Source organism: Hippocampus zosterae, chromosome 14 (genome assembly GCF_025434085.1).
Source record: "Hippocampus zosterae strain Florida chromosome 14, ASM2543408v3, whole genome shotgun sequence".
Classification (NCBI taxonomy): Eukaryota; Metazoa; Chordata; class Actinopteri; order Syngnathiformes; family Syngnathidae; genus Hippocampus; species Hippocampus zosterae.
Window position 1 is genome coordinate 22,869,908 of NC_067464.1, and position 22,298 is coordinate 22,892,205.

A 22,298-nucleotide genomic window follows, 5' to 3' on the forward strand; every position below is an offset into this window, starting at 1 on the left:
TGAGCTAAGGGGCGTTTTGTGGCTTACATGTCAACTAGTAAGCCTCAAAATGATCTTACTAGTGAACTAGTGGGCGTTTTGTGGCTTACATGTTCACTAGTAAGCCTCAAAATGATCTTACTAGTGAACTAGTGGGCGTTTTGTGGCTTACATGTCAACTAGTTAGCCTCAAAATGATCTTACTAGTGAACTAGTCGGCACATTTATGGCCTTACATGTTCACTAGTAAGCCTCAAAATGATCTTACGAGTGAGCTAAGGGGCGTTTTGTGGCTTACATGTCAACTAGTAAGCCTCAAAATGATCTTACTAGTGAACTAGTGGGCGTTTTGTGGCTTACATGTTCACTAGTAAGTGTCAAAATGACCTTACTAGTTAACTAGTGAGTGTTTTGTGGCTTACATGTTCACTAGTAGGCGTCAAAATGATCTTACTAGTGAACTAGTGAGCTTTTTGTGGCTTACATGTTCACTAGTAAGCCTCAAAATGATCTTACTAGTGAACTAGTGGGCACATTTATGGCCTTACATGTTCACTAGTAAGCCTCAAAATGATCTTACTAGTGAACTAGTGGGCACATTTCTGGCCTTACATGTTCACTAGTAAGCCTCAAAATGATCTTACTAGTGAACTAGTGTGCGTTCTGTGGCTTACATGTTCACGGGTAAGCGTCAAAATGATTTTACTAGTGAACTAGTGGCCGTTTTGTGGCTTACATGTTCACTAGTAAGCCTCAAAATGATCTTACTAGTGAACTAGTGGGCGTTTTGTGGCTTACATGTTAACTAGTAAGCGTCAAAATGACCTTACTAGTGAACTAGTGACAATTTGTGGCTTACATGTTCGCGAGTAAGCGTCAAAATGACCTTACTAGTGAGCTAAGGGGCGTTTTGTGGCTTACATGACAACTAGTAAGCCTCAAAATGATCTTACTAGTGAACCAGTGGGTTCTTTTGTGGCTGACATGTTCACTAGTAAGCGTCACAATGACCTTACTTGTGAACTAGTGAGCGTTTTGTGGCTTACATGTTCACTAGTAAGCGTCAAAATGATCTTACTAGTGAACTAGTGGGCGTTTTGTGGCTTACATGTTCACTAGTAAGCCTCAAAATGATCTTACTAGTGAACTAGTGGGCGTTTTGTGGCTTACATGTCAACTAGTTAGCCTCAAAATGATCTTACTAGTGAACTAGTCGGCACATTTATGGCCTTACATGTTCACTAGTAAGCCTCAAAATGATCTTACGAGTGAGCTAAGGGGCGTTTTGTGGCTTACATGTCAACTAGTAAGCCTCAAAATGATCTTACTAGTGAACTAGTGGGCGTTTTGTGGCTTACATCTTCACTAGTAAGTGTCAAAATGACCTTACTAGTTAACTAGTGAGTGTTTTGTGGCTTACATGTTCACTAGTAGGCGTCAAAATGATCTTACTAGTGAGCGTTTTGTGGCTTACATATCAACTAGTAAGCCTCAAAATGATCTTACTAGTGAACTCGTGGGCGTTTTGTGGCTTACATGTTCACTAGTAAGCCTCAAAATGATCTTACGAGTGAACTAGTGGCCGTTTTGCGGCTTACATGTCAACAAGTAAGCCTCAAAATGATCTTACTAATAAACTAGTGGGCGTTTTGTGGCTTACATGTTCACTAGTAAGCGTCAAAATGACCTTACTAGTGAATTAGTGAGCGTTTTGTGGCTTACATGTCAACGAGTAAGCCTCAAAATGATCTTACTAGTGAACTAGTGGGTACATTTATGGCCTTACATGTTCACTAGTAAGCGTCAAAATGATCTTACCAGTGAACTAGTGGGCGTTTTGCGGCTTGCATGTCAACTAGTAAGCCTCAAAATGATCTTACGAGTGAACTAGTGGGTGTTTTGCGGCTTACATGTCAACAAGTAAGCCTCAAAATGATCTTACTAGTGAACTAGTGGGCGTTTTGTGGCTTAGATGTTAACTAGTAAGCGTCAAAATGACCTTAGTAGTGAACTAGTGGGCACATTTATGGCCTTACATGTTCACTAGTAAGCCTCAAAATGATCTTACCAGTGAACTAGTGGGCGTTTTGCGGCTTACATGTAAACTAGTAAGCCTCAAAATGATCTTACTAGTGAACTAGTGGGCATTTTGTGGCTTACATGTCAACTAGTAAGCCTCAAAATGATCTTACTAGTGAACTAGTGGGCACATTTAAGGGCTTAAATGTTCACTAGTAAGCCTCAAAATGATCTTACTAGTGAACTAGTGGGCGTTTTGTAGCTTACATGTTCACGAGTAAGGGTCAAAATGATCTTACTAGTGAACTAGTGGGCGTTTTGAGGCTTGCATGTCAACTAGTAAGCCTCAAAATGATCTTACGAGTGAACTAGTGGGCGTTTTGCGGCTTACATGTCAACAAGTAAGCCTCAAAATGATCTTACTAATGAACTAGTGGGCGTTTTGCGGTTTACATGTCAACTAGTAAGCCTCACAATGATCTTACTAGTGAACTAGTGGGCACATTTATGGCCTTACATGTTCACTAGTAAGCCTCAAAATGATCTTACTAGTGAACTAGTGAGCGTTTTGTGGCTTACATGTTCACTAGTAAGTGTCAAAATGACCTTACTAGTGAACTAGTGAGTGTTTTGTGGCTTACATGTTCACTAGTAGGCCTCAAAATGATCTTACTAGTGAACTAGTGGGCACATTTATGGCCTTACATGTTCACTAGTAAGCCTCATAATGATCTTACCAGTGAACTAGTGGGCGTTTTGCGGCTTACATGTGAACTAGTAAGCCTCAAAATGATCTTAGTAGTGAACTAGTGGGCACATTTATGGCCTTACATGTTCACTAGTAAGCCTCAAAATGATCTTACCAGTGAACTAGTGGGCGTTTTGCGGCTTACATGTAAACTAGTAAGCCTCAAAATGATCTTACTAGTGAACTAGTGGGCATTTTGTGGCTTACATGTCAACTAGTAAGCATCAAAATGATCTTACTAGTGAACTAGTGGGCACATTTATGGCCTTAAATGTTCACTAGTAAGCCTCAAAATGATCTTACTAGTGAACTAGTGGGCGTTTTGTGGCTTACATGTTCACGAGTAAGGGTCAAAATGATCTTACTAGTGAACTAGTGGGCGTTTTGCGGCTTGCATGTCAACTAGTAAGCCTCAAAATGATCTTACGAGTGAACTAGTGGGCGTTTTGCGGCTTACATGTCAACAAGTAAGCCTCAAAATGATCTTACTAGTGAACTAGTGGGCGTTTTGTGGCTTACATGTTAACTAGTAAGCGTCAAAATGACCTTAGTAGTGAACTAGTGGGCACATTTATGGCCTTACATGTTCACTAGTAAGCCTCAAAATGATCTTACCAGTGAACTAGTGGGCGTTTTGCGGCTTACATGTAAACTAGTAAGCCTCAAAATGATCTTACTAGTGAACTAGTGGGCATTTTGTGGCTTACATGTCAACTAGTAAGCCTCAAAATGATCTTACTAGTGAACTAGTGGGCACATTTATGGCCTTAAATGTTCACTAGTAAGCCTCAAAATGATCTTACTAGTGAACTAGTGGGCGTTTTGTAGCTTACATGTTCACGAGTAAGGGTCAAAATGATCTTACTAGTGAACTAGTGGGCGTTTTGAGGCTTGCATGTCAACTAGTAAGCCTCAAAATGATCTTACGAGTGAACTAGTGGGCGTTTTGCGGCTTACATGTCAACAAGTAAGCCTCAAAATGATCTTACTAATGAACTAGTGGGCGTTTTGCGGTTTACATGCCAACTAGTAAGCCTCACAATGATCTTACTAGTGAACTAGTGGGCATTTTGTGGCTTACATGTCAACTACTAAGCCTCAAAATGACCTTACTAGTGAACTAGTGGGCACATTTATGGCCTTACATGTTCACTAGTAAGCCTCAAAATGATCTTACTAGTGAACTAGTGAGCGTTTTGTGAATTACATGTTCACTAGTAAGTGTCAAAATGACCTTACTAGTGAACTAGTGAGTGTTTTGTGGCTTACATGTTCACTAGTAGGCGTCAAAATGATCTTACCAGTGAACTAATGGGCACATTTATGGCCTTACATGTTCACTAGTAAGCCTCAAAATGATCTTACTAGTGAACTAGTGGGCGTTCTGTGGCTTACATGTTCACGGGTAAGCGTCAAAATGATTTTACTAGTGAACTAGTGGCCGTTTTGTGGCTTACATGTTCACTAGTAAGCCTCAAAATGATCTTACTAGTGAACTAGTGGGCGTTTTGTGGCTTAAATGTTAACTAGTAAGCGTCAAAATGACCTTACTAGTGAACTAGTGACAATTTGTGGCTTACATGTTCGCGAGTAAGCGTCAAAATGACCTTACTAGTGAGCTAAGGGGCGTTTTGTGGCTTACATGACAACTAGTAAGCCTCAAAATGATCTTACTAGTGAACTAGTGGGCGTTTTGTGGCTTACATGTTCACTAGTAAGTGTCAAAATGATCTTACGAGTGAGCTAAGGGGCGTTTTGTGGCTTACATGTCAACTAGTAAGCCTCAAAATGATCTTACTAGTGAACTAGTGGGCGTTTTGTGGCTTACATGTTCACTAGTAAGCCTCAAAATGATCTTACTAGTGAACTAGTGGGCGTTTTGTGGCTTACATGTCAACTAGTTAGCCTCAAAATGATCTTACTAGTGAACTAGTGGGCGTTTTGTGGCTTACATGTCAACTAGTTAGCCTCAAAATGATCTTACTAGTGAACTAGTCGGCACATTTATGGCCTTACATGTTCACTAGTAAGCCTCAAAATGATCTTACGAGTGAGCTAAGGGGCGTTTTGTGGCTTACATGTCAACTAGTAAGCCTCAAAATGATCTTACTACTGAACTAGTGGGCGTTTTGTGGCTTACATCTTCACTAGTAAGTGTCAAAATGACCTTACTAGTTAACTAGTGAGTGTTTTGTGGCTTACATGTTCACTAGTAGGCGTCAAAATGATCTTACTAGTGAACTAGTGAGCGTTTTGTGGCTTACATATCAACTAGTAAGCCTCAAAATGATCTTACTAGTGAACTCGTGGGCGTTTTGTGGCTTACATGTTCACTAGTAAGCCTCAAAATGATCTTACGAGTGAGCTAAGGGGCGTTTTGTGGCTTACATGTCAACTAGTAAGCCTCAAAATGATCTTACTAGTGAACTAGTGGGCACATTTATGGCCTTACATGTTCACTAGTAAGCCTCAAAATGACCTTACTAGTTAACTAGTGAGTGTTTTGTGGCTTACATGTTCACTAGTAGGCGTCAAAATGATCTTACTAGTGAACTAGTGAGCTTTTTGTGGCTTACATGTTCACTAGTAAGCCTCAAAATGATCTTACTAGTGAACTAGTGGGCACATTTATGGCCTTACATGTTCACTAGTAAGCCTCAAAATGATCTTACTAGTGAACTAGTGGGCACATTTATGGCCTTACATGTTCACTAGTAAGCCTCAAAATGATCTTACTAGTGAACTAGTGGGCGTTCTGTGGCTTACATGTTCACGGGTAAGCGTCAAAATGATTTTACTAGTGAACTAGTGGCCGTTTTGTGGCTTACATGTTCACTAGTAAGCCTCAAAATGATCTTACTAGTGAACTAGTGGGCGTTTTGTGGCTTACATGTTAACTAGTAAGCGTCAAAATGACCTTACTAGTGAACTAGTGACAATTTGTGGCTTACATGTTCGCGAGTAAGCGTCAAAATGACCTTACTAGTGAGCTAAGGGGCGTTTTGTGGCTTACATGACAACTAGTAAGCCTCAAAATGATCTTACTAGTGAACCAGTGGGTTCTTTTGTGGCTGACATGTTCACTAGTAAGCGTCACAATGACCTTACTTGTGAACTAGTGAGCGTTTTGTGGCTTACATGTTCACTAGTAAGCGTCAAAATGATCTTACTAGTGAACTAGTGGGCGTTTTGTGGCTTACATGTTCACTAGTAAGCCTCAAAATGATCTTACTAGTGAACTAGTGGGCGTTTTGTGGCTTACATGTCAACTAGTAAGCCTCAAAATGATCTTACTAGTGAACTAGTGGGCGTTTTGTGGCTTACATGTTCACTAGTAAGCCTCAAAATGATCTTACTAGTGAACTAGTGGGCGTTTTGTGGCTTACATGTCAACTAGTTAGCCTCAAAATGATCTTACTAGTGAACTAGTGGGCGTTTTGTGGCTTACATGTCAACTAGTTAGCCTCAAAATGATCTTACTAGTGAACTAGTCGGCACATTTATGGCCTTACATGTTCACTAGTAAGCCTCAAAATGATCTTACGAGTGAGCTAAGGGGCGTTTTGTGGCTTACATGTCAACTAGTAAGCCTCAAAATGATCTTACTAGTGAACTAGTGGGCGTTTTGTGGCTTACATCTTCACTAGTAAGTGTCAAAATGACCTTACTAGTTAACTAGTGAGTGTTTTGTGGCTTACATGTTCACTAGTAGGCGTCAAAATGATCTTACTAATGAACTAGTGAGCGTTTTGTGGCTTACATATCAACTAGTAAGCCTCAAAATGATCTTACTAGTGAACTCGTGGGCGTTTTGTGGCTTACATGTTCACTAGTAAGCCTCAAAATGATCTTACTAGTGAACTAGTGGGCGTTTTGTGGATTACATGTTCACGAGTAAGGGTCAAAATGATCTTACTAGTGAACTAGTGGGCGTTTTGCGGCTTGCATGTCAACTAGTAAGCCTCAAAATGATCTTACGAGTGAACTAGTGGGCGTTTTGCGGCTTACATGTCAACAAGTAAGCCTCAAAATGATCTTACTAATGAACTAGTGGGCGTTTGGCGGTTTACATGTAAACTAGTAAGCCTCACAATGATCTTACTAGTGAACTAGTGGGCATTTTGTGGCTTAAATGTAAACTACTAAGCCTCAAAATGACCTTACTAGTGAACTAGTGGGCACATTTATGGCCTTACATGTTCACTAGTAAGCCTCAAAATGATCTTACTAGTGAACTAGTGAGCGTTTTGTGGCTTACATGTTCACTAGTAAGTGTCAAAATGACCTTACTAGTGAACTAGTGAGTGTTTTGTGGCTTACATGTTCACTAGTAGGCCTCCAAATGATCTTACTAGTGAACTAGTGGGCACATTTATGGCCTTACATGTTCACTAGTAAGCCTCATAATGATCTTACCAGTGAACTAGTGGGCGTTTTGCGGCTTACATGTAAACTAGTAAGCCTCAAAATGATCTTAGTAGTGAACTAGTGGGCACATTTATGGCCTTACATGTTCACTAGTAAGCCTCAAAATGATCTTACCAGTGAATTAGTGGGCGTTTTGCGGCTTACATGTAAACTAGTAAGCCTCAAAATGATCTTACTAGTGAACTAGTGGGCACATTTATGGCCTTACATGTTCACTAGTAAGCCTCATAATGATCTTACCAGTGAACTAGTGGGCGTTTTGCGGCTTACATGTTCACGAGTAAGCGTCAAAATGATCTTACTAGTGAACTAGTGGCCGTTTTGCGGCTTACATGTCAACAAGTAAGCCTCAAAATGATCTTACTAATGAACTAGTGGGCGTTTTGTGGCTTACATGTTCACTAGTAAGCGTCAAAATGACCTTACTAGTGAATTAGTGAGTGTTTTGTGGCTTGCATGTCAACTAGTAAGCCTCAAAATGATCTTACGAGTGAACTAGTGGGTGTTTTGCGGCTTACATGTTCACTAGTAAGCCTCAAAATGATCTTACTAGTGAACTAGTGGGCGTTTTGCGGCTTGCATGTCAACAAGTAAGCCTCAAAATGATCTTACTAGTGAACTAGTGGGCGTTTTGCGGCTTACATGTTAACTAGTAAGCGTCAAAATGACTTTACTAGTGAACTAGTGACAATTTGTGGCTTACATGTTCATGAGTAAGCCTCAAAATGATCTTACTAGTGAACTAGTGGGCACATTTATGGCCTTACATGTTCACTATTAAGAGTCAAAATGATCTTACTAGTGAACTAGTGGGCGTTTTGCGGCTTACATGTCAACTAGTAAGCCTCAAAATGATCTTACCAGTGAACTAGTGGGCACATTTATGGCCTTACATGTTCACTATTAAGAGTCAAAATGATCTTACTAGTGAACTAGTGGGCACATTTATGGCCTTACATGTTCACTAGTAAGCGTCAAAATGATCTTACTAGTGAGCAAGTGGGCGTTTTGTGGCTTACATCTTCACTAGTAAGCCTCAAAATGATCTTACTAGAGAACTAGTGGGCATTTTGTGGCTTACATGTCAACTAGTAAGCCTCAAAATGATCTTACTAGTGAACTAATGGGCACATTTATGGCCTTACATGTTCACTCGTAAGCGTCAAAATGATCTTACTAGTGAACTAGTGGGCGTTTTGCGGCTTACATGTCAACTAGTAAGCCTCAAAATGATCTTACGAGTGAACTAGTGGGTGTTTTGCGGCTTACATGTTCACTAGTAAGCCTCAAAATGATCTTACTAGTGAACTAGTGGGCGTTTTGCGGCTTGCATGTCAACTAGTAAGCCTCAAAATGATCTTACGAGTGAACTAGTGGGTGTTTTGCGGCTTACATGTCAACAAGTAAGCCTCAAAATGATCTTACTAGTGAACTAGTGGGCGTTTTGCGGCTTACATGTTAACTAGTAAGCGTCAAAATGACTTTACTAGTGAACTAGTGACAATTTGTGGCTTACATGTTCACGAGTAAGCCTCAAAATGATCTTACTAGTGAACTAGTGGGCACATTTATGGCCTTACATGTTCACTATTAAGAGTCAAAATGATCTTACTAGTGAACTAGTGGGCGTTTTGCGGCTTACATGTCAACTAGTAAGCCTCAAAATGATCTTACCAGTGAACTAGTGGGCACATTTATGGCCTTACATGTTCACTATTAAGAGTCAAAATGATCTTACTAGTGAACTAGTGGGCACATTTATGGCCTTACATGTTCACTAGTAAGCGTCAAAATGATCTTACTAGTGAGCAAGTGGGCGTTTTGTGGCTTACATCTTCACTAGTAAGCCTCAAAATGATCTTACTAGAGAACTAGTGGGCATTTTGTGGCTTACATGTCAACTAGTAAGCCTCAAAATGATCTTACTAGTGAACTAATGGGCACATTTATGGCCTTACATGTTCACTCGTAAGCGTCAAAATGATCTTACTAGTGAACTAGTGGGCGTTTTGCGGCTTACATGTCAACTAGTAAGCCTCAAAATGATCTTACCAGTGAACTAGTGGGCACATTTATGGCCTTACATGTTCACCAGTAAGCCTCAAAATGATCTTACCAGTGAACTAGTGGGCGTTTTGTGGCTTACATGTTCACGAGTAAGCGTCAAAATGATCTTACTAGTGAACTAGTGGCCGTTTTGCGGCTTACATGTCAACAAGTAAGCCTCAAAATGATCTTACTAATAAACTAGTGGGCGTTTTGTGGCTTACATGTTCACTAGTAAGCGTCAAAATGACCTTACTAGTGAATTAGTGAGCGTTTTGTGGCCTACATGTCAACGAGTAAGCCTCAAAATGATCTTACTAGTGAACTAGTGGGTACATTTATGGCCTTACATGTTCACTAGTAAGCGTCAAAATGATCTTACCAGTGAACTAGTGGGCGTTTTGCGGCTTGCATGTCAACTAGTAAGCCTCAAAATGATCTTACGAGTGAACTAGTGGGTGTTTTGCGGCTTACATGTCAACAAGTAAGCCTCAAAATGATCTTACTAGTCAACTAGTGGGCGTTTTGTGGCTTACATGTTAACTAGTAAGCGTCAAAATGACCTTAGTAGTGAACTAGTGGGCACATTTATGGCCTTACATGTTCACTAGTAAGCCTCAAAATGATCTTACCAGTGAACTAGTGGGCGTTTTGCGGCTTACATGTAAACTAGTAAGCCTCAAAATGATCTTACTAGTGAACTAGTGGGCATTTTGTGGCTTATATGTCAACTAGTAAGCCTCAAAATGATCTTACTAGTGAACTAGTGCGCACATTTATGGCCTTAAATGTTCACTAGTAAGCCTCAAAATGATCTTACTAGTGAACTAGTGGGCGTTTTGTGGCTTACATGTTCACGAGTAAGGGTCAAAATGATCTTACTAGTGAACTAGTGGGCACATTTATGGCCTTACATGTTCACTAGTAAGCCTCATAATGATCTTACCAGTGAACTAGTGGGCGTTTTGCGGCTTACATGTTCACGAGTAAGCGTCAAAATGATCTTACTAGTGAACTAGTGGCCGTTTTGCGGCTTACATGTCAACAAGTAAGCCTCAAAATGATCTTACTAATGAACTAGTGGGCGTTTTGTGGCTTACATGTTCACTAGTAAGCGTCAAAATGACCTTACTAGTGAATTAGTGAGTGTTTTGTGGCTTGCATGTCAACTAGTAAGCCTCAAAATGATCTTACGAGTGAACTAGTGGGTGTTTTGCGGCTTACATGTTCACTAGTAAGCCTCAAAATGATCTTACTAGTGAACTAGTGGGCGTTTTGCGGCTTGCATGTCAACTAGTAAGCCTCAAAATGATCTTACGAGTGAACTAGTGGGTGTTTTGCGGCTTACATGTCAACAAGTAAGCCTCAAAATGATCTTACTAGTGAACTAGTGGGCGTTTTGCGGCTTACATGTTAACTAGTAAGCGTCAAAATGACTTTACTAGTGAACTAGTGACAATTTGTGGCTTACATGTTCACGAGTAAGCCTCAAAATGATCTTACTAGTGAACTAGTGGGCACATTTATGGCCTTACATGTTCACTATTAAGAGTCAAAATGATCTTACTAATGAACTGGTGGGCGTTTTGCGGCTTACATGTCAACTAGTAAGCCTCAAAATGATCTTACCAGTGAACTAGTGGGCACATTTATGGCCTTACATGTTCACTATTAAGAGTCAAAATGATCTTACTAGTGAACTAGTGGGCACATTTATGGCCTTACATGTTCACTAGTAAGCGTCAAAATGATCTTACTAGTGAACAAGTGGGCGTTTTGTGGCTTACATCTTCACTAGTAAGCCTCAAAATGATCTTACTAGAGAACTAGTGGGCATTTTGTGGCTTACATGTCAACTAGTAAGCCTCAAAATGATCTTACTAGTGAACTAATGGGCACATTTATGGCCTTACATGTTCACTCGTAAGCGTCAAAATGATCTTACTAGTGAACTAGTGGGCGTTTTGCGGCTTACATGTCAACTAGTAAGCCTCAAAATGATCTTACCAGTGAACTAGTGGGCACATTTATGGCCTTACATGTTCACCAGTAAGCCTCAAAATGATCTTACCAGTGAACTAGTGGGCGTTTTGTGGCTTACATGTTCACGAGTAAGCGTCAAAATGATCTTACTAGTGAACTAGTGGCCGTTTTGCGGCTTACATGTTCACGAGTAAGGGTCAAAATGATCTTACTAGTGAACTAGTGGGCACATTTATGGCCTTACATGTTCACTAGTAAGCCTCATAATGATCTTACCAGTGAACTAGTGGGCGTTTTGCGGCTTACATGTTCACGAGTAAGCGTCAAAATGATCTTACTAGTGAACTAGTGGCCGTTTTGCGGCTTACATGTCAACAAGTAAGCCTCAAAATGATCTTACTAATGAACTAGTGGGCGTTTTGTGGCTTACATGTTCACTAGTAAGCGTCAAAATGACCTTACTAGTGAATTAGTGAGTGTTTTGTGGCTTGCATGTCAACTAGTAAGCCTCAAAATGATCTTACGAGTGAACTAGTGGGTGTTTTGCGGCTTACATGTTCACTAGTAAGCCTCAAAATGATCTTACTAGTGAACTAGTGGGCGTTTTGCGGCTTGCATGTCAACTAGTAAGCCTCAAAATGATCTTACGAGTGAACTAGTGGGTGTTTTGCGGCTTACATGTCAACAAGTAAGCCTCAAAATGATCTTACTAGTGAACTAGTGGGCGTTTTGCGGCTTACATGTTAACTAGTAAGCGTCAAAATGACTTTACTAGTGAACTAGTGACAATTTGTGGCTTACATGTTCACGAGTAAGCCTCAAAATGATCTTACTAGTGAACTAGTGGGCACATTTATGGCCTTACATGTTCACTATTAAGAGTCAAAATGATCTTACTAATGAACTGGTGGGCGTTTTGCGGCTTACATGTCAACTAGTAAGCCTCAAAATGATCTTACCAGTGAACTAGTGGGCACATTTATGGCCTTACATGTTCACTATTAAGAGTCAAAATGATCTTACTAGTGAACTAGTGGGCACATTTATGGCCTTACATGTTCACTAGTAAGCGTCAAAATGATCTTACTAGTGAACAAGTGGGCGTTTTGTGGCTTACATCTTCACTAGTAAGCCTCAAAATGATCTTACTAGAGAACTAGTGGGCATTTTGTGGCTTACATGTCAACTAGTAAGCCTCAAAATGATCTTACTAGTGAACTAATGGGCACATTTATGGCCTTACATGTTCACTCGTAAGCGTCAAAATGATCTTACTAGTGAACTAGTGGGCGTTTTGCGGCTTACATGTCAACTAGTAAGCCTCAAAATGATCTTACCAGTGAACTAGTGGGCACATTTATGGCCTTACATGTTCACCAGTAAGCCTCAAAATGATCTTACCAGTGAACTAGTGGGCGTTTTGTGGCTTACATGTTCACGAGTAAGCGTCAAAATGATCTTACTAGTGAACTAGTGGCCGTTTTGCGGCTTACATGTCAACAAGTAAGCCTCAAAATGATCTTACTAATAAACTAGTGGGCGTTTTGTGGCTTACATGTTCACTAGTAAGCGTCAAAATGACCTTACTAGTGAATTAGTGAGCGTTTTGTGGCCTACATGTCAACGAGTAAGCCTCAAAATGATCTTACTAGTGAACTAGTGGGTACATTTATGGCCTTACATGTTCACTAGTAAGAGTCAAAATGATCTTACCAGTGAACTAGTGGGCGTTTTGCGGCTTGCATGTCAACTAGTAAGCCTCAAAATGATCTTACGAGTGAACTAGTGGGTGTTTTGCGGCTTACATGTCAACAAGTAAGCCTCAAAATGATCTTACTAGTCAACTAGTGGGCGTTTTGTGGCTTACATGTTAACTAGTAAGCGTCAAAATGACCTTAGTAGTGAACTAGTGGGCACATTTATGGCCTTACATGTTCACTAGTAAGCCTCAAAATGATCTTACCAGTGAACTAGTGGGCGTTTTGCGGCTTACATGTAAACTAGTAAGCCTCAAAATGATCTTACTAGTGAACTAGTGGGCATTTTGTGGCTTATATGTCAACTAGTAAGCCTCAAAATGATCTTACTAGTGAACTAGTGCGCACATTTATGGCCTTAAATGTTCACTAGTAAGCCTCAAAATGATCTTACTAGTGAACTAGTGGGCGTTTTGTGGCTTACATGTTCACGAGTAAGGGTCAAAATGATCTTACTAGTGAACTAGTGGGCGTTTTGCGGCTTGCATGTCAACTAGTAAGCCTCAAAATGATCTTACGAGTGAACTAGTGGGCGTTTTGCGGCTTACATGTCAACAAGTAAGCCTCAAAATGATCTTACTAATGAACTAGTGGGCGTTTTGCGGTTTACATGTCAACTAGTAAGCCTCACAATGATCTTACTAGTGAACTAGTGGGCATTTTGTGGCTTACATGTCAACTACTAAGCCTCAAAATGACCTTACTAGTGAACTAGTGGGCACATTTATGGCCTTACATGTTCACTAGTAAGCCTCAAAATGATCTTACTAGTGAACTAGTGAGCGTTTTGTGGCTTACATGTTCACCAGTAAGTGTCAAAATGACCTTACTAGTGAACTTGTGAGTGTTTTGTGGCTTACATGTTCACTAGTAGGCCTCAAAATGATCTTACTAGTGAACTAGTGGGCACATTTATGGCCTTACATGTTCACTAGTAAGCCTCATAATGATCTTACCAGTGAACTAGTGGGCGTTTTGCGGCTTACATGTAAACTAGTAAGCCTCAAAATGATCTTAGTAGTGAACTAGTGGGCACATTTATGGCCTTACATGTTCACTAGTAAGCCTCAAAATGATCTTACCAGTGAACTAGTGGGCGTTTTGCGGCTTACATGTAAACTAGTAAGCCTCAAAATGATCTTACTAGTGAACTAGTGGGCATTTTGTGGCTTACATGTCAACTAGTAAGCCTCAAAATGATCTTACTAGTGAACTAGTGGGCACATTTATGGCCTTAAATGTTCACTAGTAAGCCTCAAAATTATCTTACTAGTGAACTAGTGGGCGTTTTGTGGCTTACATGTTCACGAGTAAGGGTCAAAATGATCTTACTAGTGAACTAGTGGGCGTTTTGCGGCTTGCATGTCAACTAGTAAGCCTCAAAATGATCTTACGAGTGAACTAGTTGGCGTTTTGCGGCTAACATGTCAACAAGTAAGCCTCAAAATGATCTTACTAATGAACTAGTGGGCGTTTTGCGGTTTACATGCCAACTAGTAAGCCTCACAATGATCTTACTAGTGAACTAGTGGGCATTTTGTGGCTTACATGTCAACTACTAAGCCTCAAAATGATCTTACTCGTGAACTAGTGGGCGTTTTGCGGCTTACATGTCAACTAGTAAGCCTCAAAATGATCTTACCAGTGAACTAGTGGGCACATTTATGGCCTTACATGTTCACCAGTAAGCCTCAAAATGATCTTACCAGTGAACTAGTGGGCGTTTTGTGGCTTACATGTTCACGAGTAAGCGTCAAAATGATCTTACTAGTGAACTAGCAGCCGTTTTGCGGCTTACATGTCAACAAGTAAGCCTCAAAAATATCTTACTAATAAACTAGTGGGCGTTTTGTGGCTTACATGTTCACTAGTAAGCGTCAAAATGACCTTACTAGTGAATTAGTGAGCGTTTTGTGGCTTACATGTCAACGAGTAAGCCTCAAAATGATCTTACTAGTGAACTAGTGGGTACATTTATGGCCTTACATGTTCACTAGTAAGCGTCAAAATGATCTTACCGGTGAACTAGTGGGCGTTTTGCGGCTTGCATGTCAACTAGTAAGCCTCAAAATGATCTTACGAGTGAACTAGTGGGTGTTTTGCGGCTTACATGTCAACAAGTAAGCCTCAAAATGATCTTACTAGTGAACTAGTGGGCGTTTTGTGGCTTACATGTTAACTAGTAAGCGTCAAAATGACCTTAGTAGTGAACTAGTGGGCACATTTATGGCCTTACATGTTCACTAGTAAGCCTCAAAATGATCTTACCAGTGAACTAGTGGGCGTTTTGCGGCTTACATGTAAACTAGTAAGCCTCAAAATGATCTTACTAGTGAACTAGTGGGCATTTTGTGGCTTACATGTCAACTAGTAAGCCTCAAAATGATCTTACTAGTGAACTAGTGGGCACATTTATGGCCTTAAATGTTCACTAGTAAGCCTCAAAATGATCTTACTAGTGAACTAGTGGGCGTTTTGTAGCTTACATGTTCACGAGTAAGGGTCAAAATGATCTTACTAGTGAACTAGTGGGCGTTTTGTGGCTTACATGTTCACTAGTAAGCTTCAAAATGACCTTACTAGTGAATTAGTGAGCGTTTTGTGGCTTACATGTCAACTACTAAGCCTCAAAATGACCTTACTAGTGAACTAGTGGGCACATTTATGGCCTTACATGTTCACTAGTAAGCCTCAAAATGATCTTACTAGTGAACTAGTGAGCGTTTTGTGGCTTACATGTTCACTAGTAAGTGTCAAAATGACCTTACTAGTGAACTAGTGAGTGTTTTGTGGCTTACATGTTCACTAGTAGGCCTCAAAATGATCTTACTAGTGAAATAGTGGGCACATTTATGGCCTTACATGTTCACTAGTAAGCCTCATAATGATCTTACCAGTGAACTAGTGGGCGTTTTGAGGCTTACATGTAAACTAGTAAGCCTCAAAATGATCTTAGTAGTGAACTAGTGGGCACATTTATGGCCTTACATGTTCACTAGTAAGCCTCAAAATGATCTTACCAGTGAACTAGTGGGCGTTTTGCGGCTTACATGTAAACTAGTAAGCCTCAAAATGATCTTACTAGTGAACTAGTGGGCATTTTGCGGCTTACATGTCAACTAGTAAGCCTCAAAATGATCTTACTAGTGAACTAGTGGGCACATTTATGGCCTTAAATGTTCACTAGTAAGCCTCAAAATGATCTTACTAGTGAACTAGTGGGCGTTTTGTGGCTTACATGTTCACGAGTAAGGGTCAAAATGATCTTACTAGTGAACTAGTGGGCGTTTTGCGGCTTGCATGTCAACTAGTAAGCCTCAAAATGATCTTACGAGTGAACTAGTGGGCGTTTTGCGGCTTACATGTCAACAAGTAAGCCTCAAAATGATCTTACTAGTGAACTAGTGGGCGTTTTGTGACTTACATGTTAACTAGTAAGCGTCAAAATGACCTTAGTAGTGAACTAGTGGGCACATTTATGGCCTTACATGTTCACTAGTAAGCCTCAAAATGATCTTACCAGTGAACTAGTGGGCGTTTTGCGGCTTAAATGTAAACTAGTAAGCCTCAAAATGATCTTACTAGTGAACTAGTGGGCATTTTGTGGCTTACATGTCAACTAGTAAGCCTCAAAATGATCTTACTAGTGAACTAGTGGGCACATTTATGGCCTTAAATGTTCACTAGTAAGCGTCAAAATGATCTTACTAGTGAACTAGTGGCCGTTTTGCGGCTTACATGTCAACAAGTAAGCCTCAAAATGATCTTACTAATAAACTAGTGGGCGTTTTGTGGCTTACATGTTCACTAGTAAGCGTCAAAATGACCTTACTAGTGAATTAGTGAGCGTTTTGTGGCTTACATGTCAACGAGTAAGCCTCAAAATGATCTTACTAGTGAACTAATGGGTACATTTATGTCCTTACATGTTCACTAGTAAGCGTCAAAATGATCTTACCAGTGAACTAGTGGGCGTTTTGCGGCTTACATGTTCACGAGTAAGCGTCAAAATGATCTTACTAGTGAACTAGTGGCCGTTTTGCGGCTTACATGTCAACAAGTAAGCCTCAAAATGATCTTACTAATGAACTAGTGGGCGTTTTGTGGCTTACATGTTCACTAGTAAGCGTCAAAATGACCTTACTAGTGAATTAGTGAGTGTTTTGTGGCTTGCATGTCAACTAGTAAGCCTCAAAATGATCTTACGAGTGAACTAGTGGGTGTTTTGCGGCTTACATGTTCACTAGTAAGCCTCAAAATGATCTTACTAGTGAACTAGTGGGCGTTTTGCGGCTTGCATGTCAACTAGTAAGCCTCAAAATGATCTTACGAGTGAACTAGTGGGTGTTTTGCGGCTTACATGTCAACAAGTAAGCCTCAAAATGATCTTACTAGTGAACTAGTGGGCGTTTTGCGGCTTAAATGTAAACTAGTAAGCCTCAAAATGATCTTACTAGTGAACTAGTGACAATTTGTGGCTTACATGTTCACGAGTAAGCCTCAAAATGATCTTACTAGTGAACTAGTGGGCACATTTATGGCCTTACATGTTCACTATTAAGAGTCAAAATGATCTTACTAGTGAACTAGTGGGCACATTTATGGCCTTACATGTTCACTAGTAAGCGTCAAAATGATCTTACTAGTGAACAAGTGGGCGTTTTGTGGCTTACATCTTCACTAGTAAGCCTCAAAATAATCTTACTAGAGAACTAGTGGGCATTTTGTGGCTTACATGTCAACTAGTAAGCCTCGAAATGATCTTACGAGTGAACTAGTGGGCGTTTTGCGGCTTACATGTCAACAAGTAAGCCTCAAAATGATCTTACTAATGAACTAGTGGGTGTTTGGCGGTTTACATGTAAACTAGTAAGCCTCACAATGATCTTACTAGTGAACTAGTGGGCATTTTGTTTTCTTAAATGTAAACTACTAAGCCTCAAAATGACCTTACTAGTGAACTAGTGGGCACATTTATGGCCTTACATGTTCACTAGTAAGCCTCAAAATGATCTTACTAGTGAACTAGTGAGTGTTTTGTGGCTTACATGTTCACTAGTAGGCCTCAAAATGATCTTACTAGTGAACTAGTGGGCACATTTATGGCCTTACATGTTCACTAGTAAGCCTCATAATGATCTTACCAGTGAACTAGTGGGCGTTTTGCGGCTTACATGTAAACTAGTAAGCCTCAAAATGATCTTAGTAGTAAACTAGTGGGCACATTTATGGCCTTACATGTTCACTAGTAAGCCTCAAAATGATCTTACCAGTGAATTAGTGGGCGTTTTGCGGCTTACATGTAAACTAGTAAGCCTCAAAATGATCTTACTAGTGAACTAGTGGGCATTTTGTGGCTTACATGTCAACTAGTAAGCCTCAAAATGATCTTACTAGTGAACTAGTGGGCACATTTATGGCCTTAAATGTTCACTAGTAAGCCTCAAAATGATCTTACTAGTGAACTAGTGGGCGTTTTGTGGCTTACATGTTCACGAGTAAGGGTCAAAATGATCTTACTAGTGAACTAGTGGGCGTTTTGCGGCTTGCATGTCAACTAGTAAGCCTCAAAATGATCTTACGAGTGAACTAGTGGGCGTTTTGCGGCTAACATGTCAACAAGTAAGCCTCAAAATGATCTTACTAATGAACTAGTGGGCGTTTTGCGGTTTACATGCCAACTAGTAAGCCTCACAATGATCTTACTAGTGAACTAGTGGGCATTTTGTGGCTTACATGTCAACTACTAAGCCTCAAAATGATCTTACTCGTGAACTAGTGGGCGTTTTGCGGCTTACATGTCAACTAGTAAGCCTCAAAATGATCTTACCAGTGAACTAGTGGGCACATTTATGGCCTTACATGTTCACCAGTAAGCCTCAAAATGATCTTACCAGTGAACTAGTGGGCGTTTTGTGGCTTACATGTTCACGAGTAAGCGTCAAAATGATCTTACTAGTGAACTAGTGGCCGTTTTGCGGCTTACATGTCAACAAGTAAGCCTCAAAATGATCTTACTAATAAACTAGTGGGCGTTTTGTGGCTTACATGTTCACTAGTAAGCGTCAAAATGACCTTACTAGTGAATTAGTGAGCGTTTTGTGGCTTACATGTCAACGAGTAAGCCTCAAAATGATCTTACTAGTGAACTAGTGGGTGTTTTGCGGCTTACATGTCAACAAGTAAGCCTCAAAATGATCTTACTAGTGAACTAGTGGGCGTTTTGTGGCTTACATGTTAACTAGTAAGCGTCAAAATGACCTTAGTAGTGAACTAGTGGGCACATTTATGGCCTTACATGTTCACTAGTAAGCCTCAAAATGATCTTACCAGTGAACTAGTGGGCGTTTTGCGGCTTACATGTAAACTAGTAAGCCTCAAAATGATCTTACTAGTGAACTAGTGGGCATTTTGTGGCTTACATGTCAACTAGTAAGCCTCAAAATGATCTTACTAGTGAACTAGTGGGCACATTTATGGGCTTAAATGTTCACTAGTAAGCCTCAAAATGATCTTACTAGTGAACTAGTGGGCGTTTTGTAGCTTACATGTTCACGAGTAAGGGTCAAAATGATCTTACTAGTGAACTAGTGGGCGTTTTGAGGCTTGCATGTCAACTAGTAAGCCTCAAAATGATCTTACGAGTGAACTAGTGGGCGTTTTGCGGCTTACATGTCAACAAGTAAGCCTCAAAATGATCTTACTAATGAACTAGTGGGCGTTTTGCGGTTTACATGTCAACTAGTAAGCCGCACAATGATCTTACTAGTGAACTAGTGGGCACATTTATGGCCTTACATGTTCACTAGTAAGCCTCAAAATGATCTTACTAGTGAACTAGTGAGCGTTTTGTGGCTTACATGTTCACTAGTAAGTGTCAAAATGACCTTACTAGTGAACTAGTGAGTGTTTTGTGGCTTACATGTTCACTAGTAGGCCTCAAAATGATCTTACTAGTGAACTAGTGGGCACATTTATGGCCTTACATGTTCACTAGTAAGCCTCATAATGATCTTACCAGTGAACTAGTGGGCGTTTTGCGGCTTACATGTGAACTAGTAAGCCTCAAAATGATCTTAGTAGTGAACTAGTGGGCACATTTATGGCCTTACATGTTCACTAGTAAGCCTCAAAATGATCTTACCAGTGAACTAGTGGGCGTTTTGCGGCTTACATGTAAACTAGTAAGCCTCAAAATGATCTTACTAGTGAACTAGTGGGCATTTTGTGGCTTACATGTCAACTAGTAAGCCTCAAAATGATCTTACTAGTGAACTAGTGGGCACATTTATGGCCTTAAATGTTCACTAGTAAGCCTCAAAATGATCTTACTAGTGAACTAGTGGGCGTTTTGTGGCTTACATGTTCACGAGTAAGGGTCAAAATGATCTTACTAGTGAACTAGTGGGCGTTTTGCGGCTTGCATGTCAACTAGTAAGCCTCAAAATGATCTTACGAGTGAACTAGTGGGCGTTTTGCGGCTTACATGTCAACAAGTAAGCCTCAAAATGATCTTACTAGTGAACTAGTGGGCGTTTTGTGGCTTACATGTTAACTAGTAAGCGTCAAAATGACCTTAGTAGTGAACTAGTGGGCACATTTATGGCCTTACATGTTCACTAGTAAGCCTCAAAATGATCTTACCAGTGAACTAGTGGGCGTTTTGCGGCTTACATGTAAACTAGTAAGCCTCAAAATGATCTTACTAGTGAACTAGTGGGCATTTTGTGGCTTACATGTCAACTAGTAAGCCTCAAAATGATCTTACTAGTGAACTAGTGGGCACATTTATGGCCTTAAATGTTCACTAGTAAGCCTCAAAATGATCTTACTAGTGAACTAGTGGGCGTTTTGTAGCTTACATGTTCACGAGTAAGGGTCAAAATGATCTTACTAGTGAACTAGTGGGCGTTTTGAGGCTTGCATGCCAACTAGTAAGCCTCAAAATGATCTTACGAGTGAACTAGTGGGCGTTTTGCGGCTTACATGTCAACAAGTAAGCCTCAAAATGATCTTACTAATGAACTAGTGGGCGTTTTGCGGTTTACATGCCAACTAGTAAGCCTCACAATGATCTTACTAGTGAACTAGTGGGCATTTTGTGGCTTACATGTCAACTACTAAGCCTCAAAATGACCTTACTAGTGAACTAGTGGGCACATTTATGGCCTTACATGTTCACTAGTAAGCATCAAAATGATCTTACTAGTGAACTAGTGAGCGTTTTGTGAATTACATGTTCACTAGTAAGTGTCAAAATGACCTTACTAGTGAACTAGTGAGTGTTTTGTGGCTTACATGTTCACTAGTAGGCGTCAAAATGATCTTACCAGTGAACTAATCGGCACATTTATGGCCTTACATGTTCACTAGTAAGCCTCAAAATGATCTTACTAGTGAACTAGTGGGCGTTCTGTGGCTTACATGTTCACGGGTAAGCGTCAAAATGATTTTACTAGTGAACTAGTGGTTCGTTTTGTGGCTTACATGTTCACTAGTAAGCCTCAAAATGATCTTACTAGTGAACTAGTGGGCGTTTTGTGGCTTACATGTTAACTAGTAAGCGTCAAAATGACCTTACTAGTGAACTAGTGACAATTTGTGGCTTACATGTTCGCGAGTAAGCGTCAAAATGACCTTACTAGTGAGCTAAGGGGCGTTTTGTGGCTTACATGACAACTAGTAAGCCTCAAAATGATCTTACTAGTGAACTAGTGGGCGTTTTGTGGCTTACATGTTCACTAGTAAGTGTCAAAATGATCTTACGAGTGAGCTAAGGGGCGTTTTGTGGCTTACATGTCAACTAGTAAGCCTCAAAATGATCTTACTAGTGAACTAGTGGGCGTTTTGTGGCTTACATGTTCACTAGTAAGCCTCAAAATGATCTTACTAGTGAACTAGTGGGCGTTTTGTGGCTTACATGTCAACTAGTTAGCCTCAAAATGATCTTACTAGTGAACTAGTCGGCACATTTATGGCCTTACATGTTCACTAGTAAGCCTCAAAATGATCTTACGAGTGAGCTAAGGGGCGTTTTGTGGCTTACATGTCAACTAGTAAGCCTCAAAATGATCTTACTAGTGAACTAGTGGGCGTTTTGTGGCTTACATGTTCACTAGTAAGTGTCAAAATGACCTTACTAGTTAACTAGTGAGTGTTTTGTGGCTTACATGTTCACTAGTAGGCGTCAAAATGATCTTACTAGTGAACTAGTGAGCTTTTTGTGGCTTACATGTTCACTAGTAAGCCTCAAAATGATCTTACTAGTGAACTAGTGGGCACATTTATGGCCTTACATGTTCACTAGTAAGCCTCAAAATGATCTTACTAGTGAACTA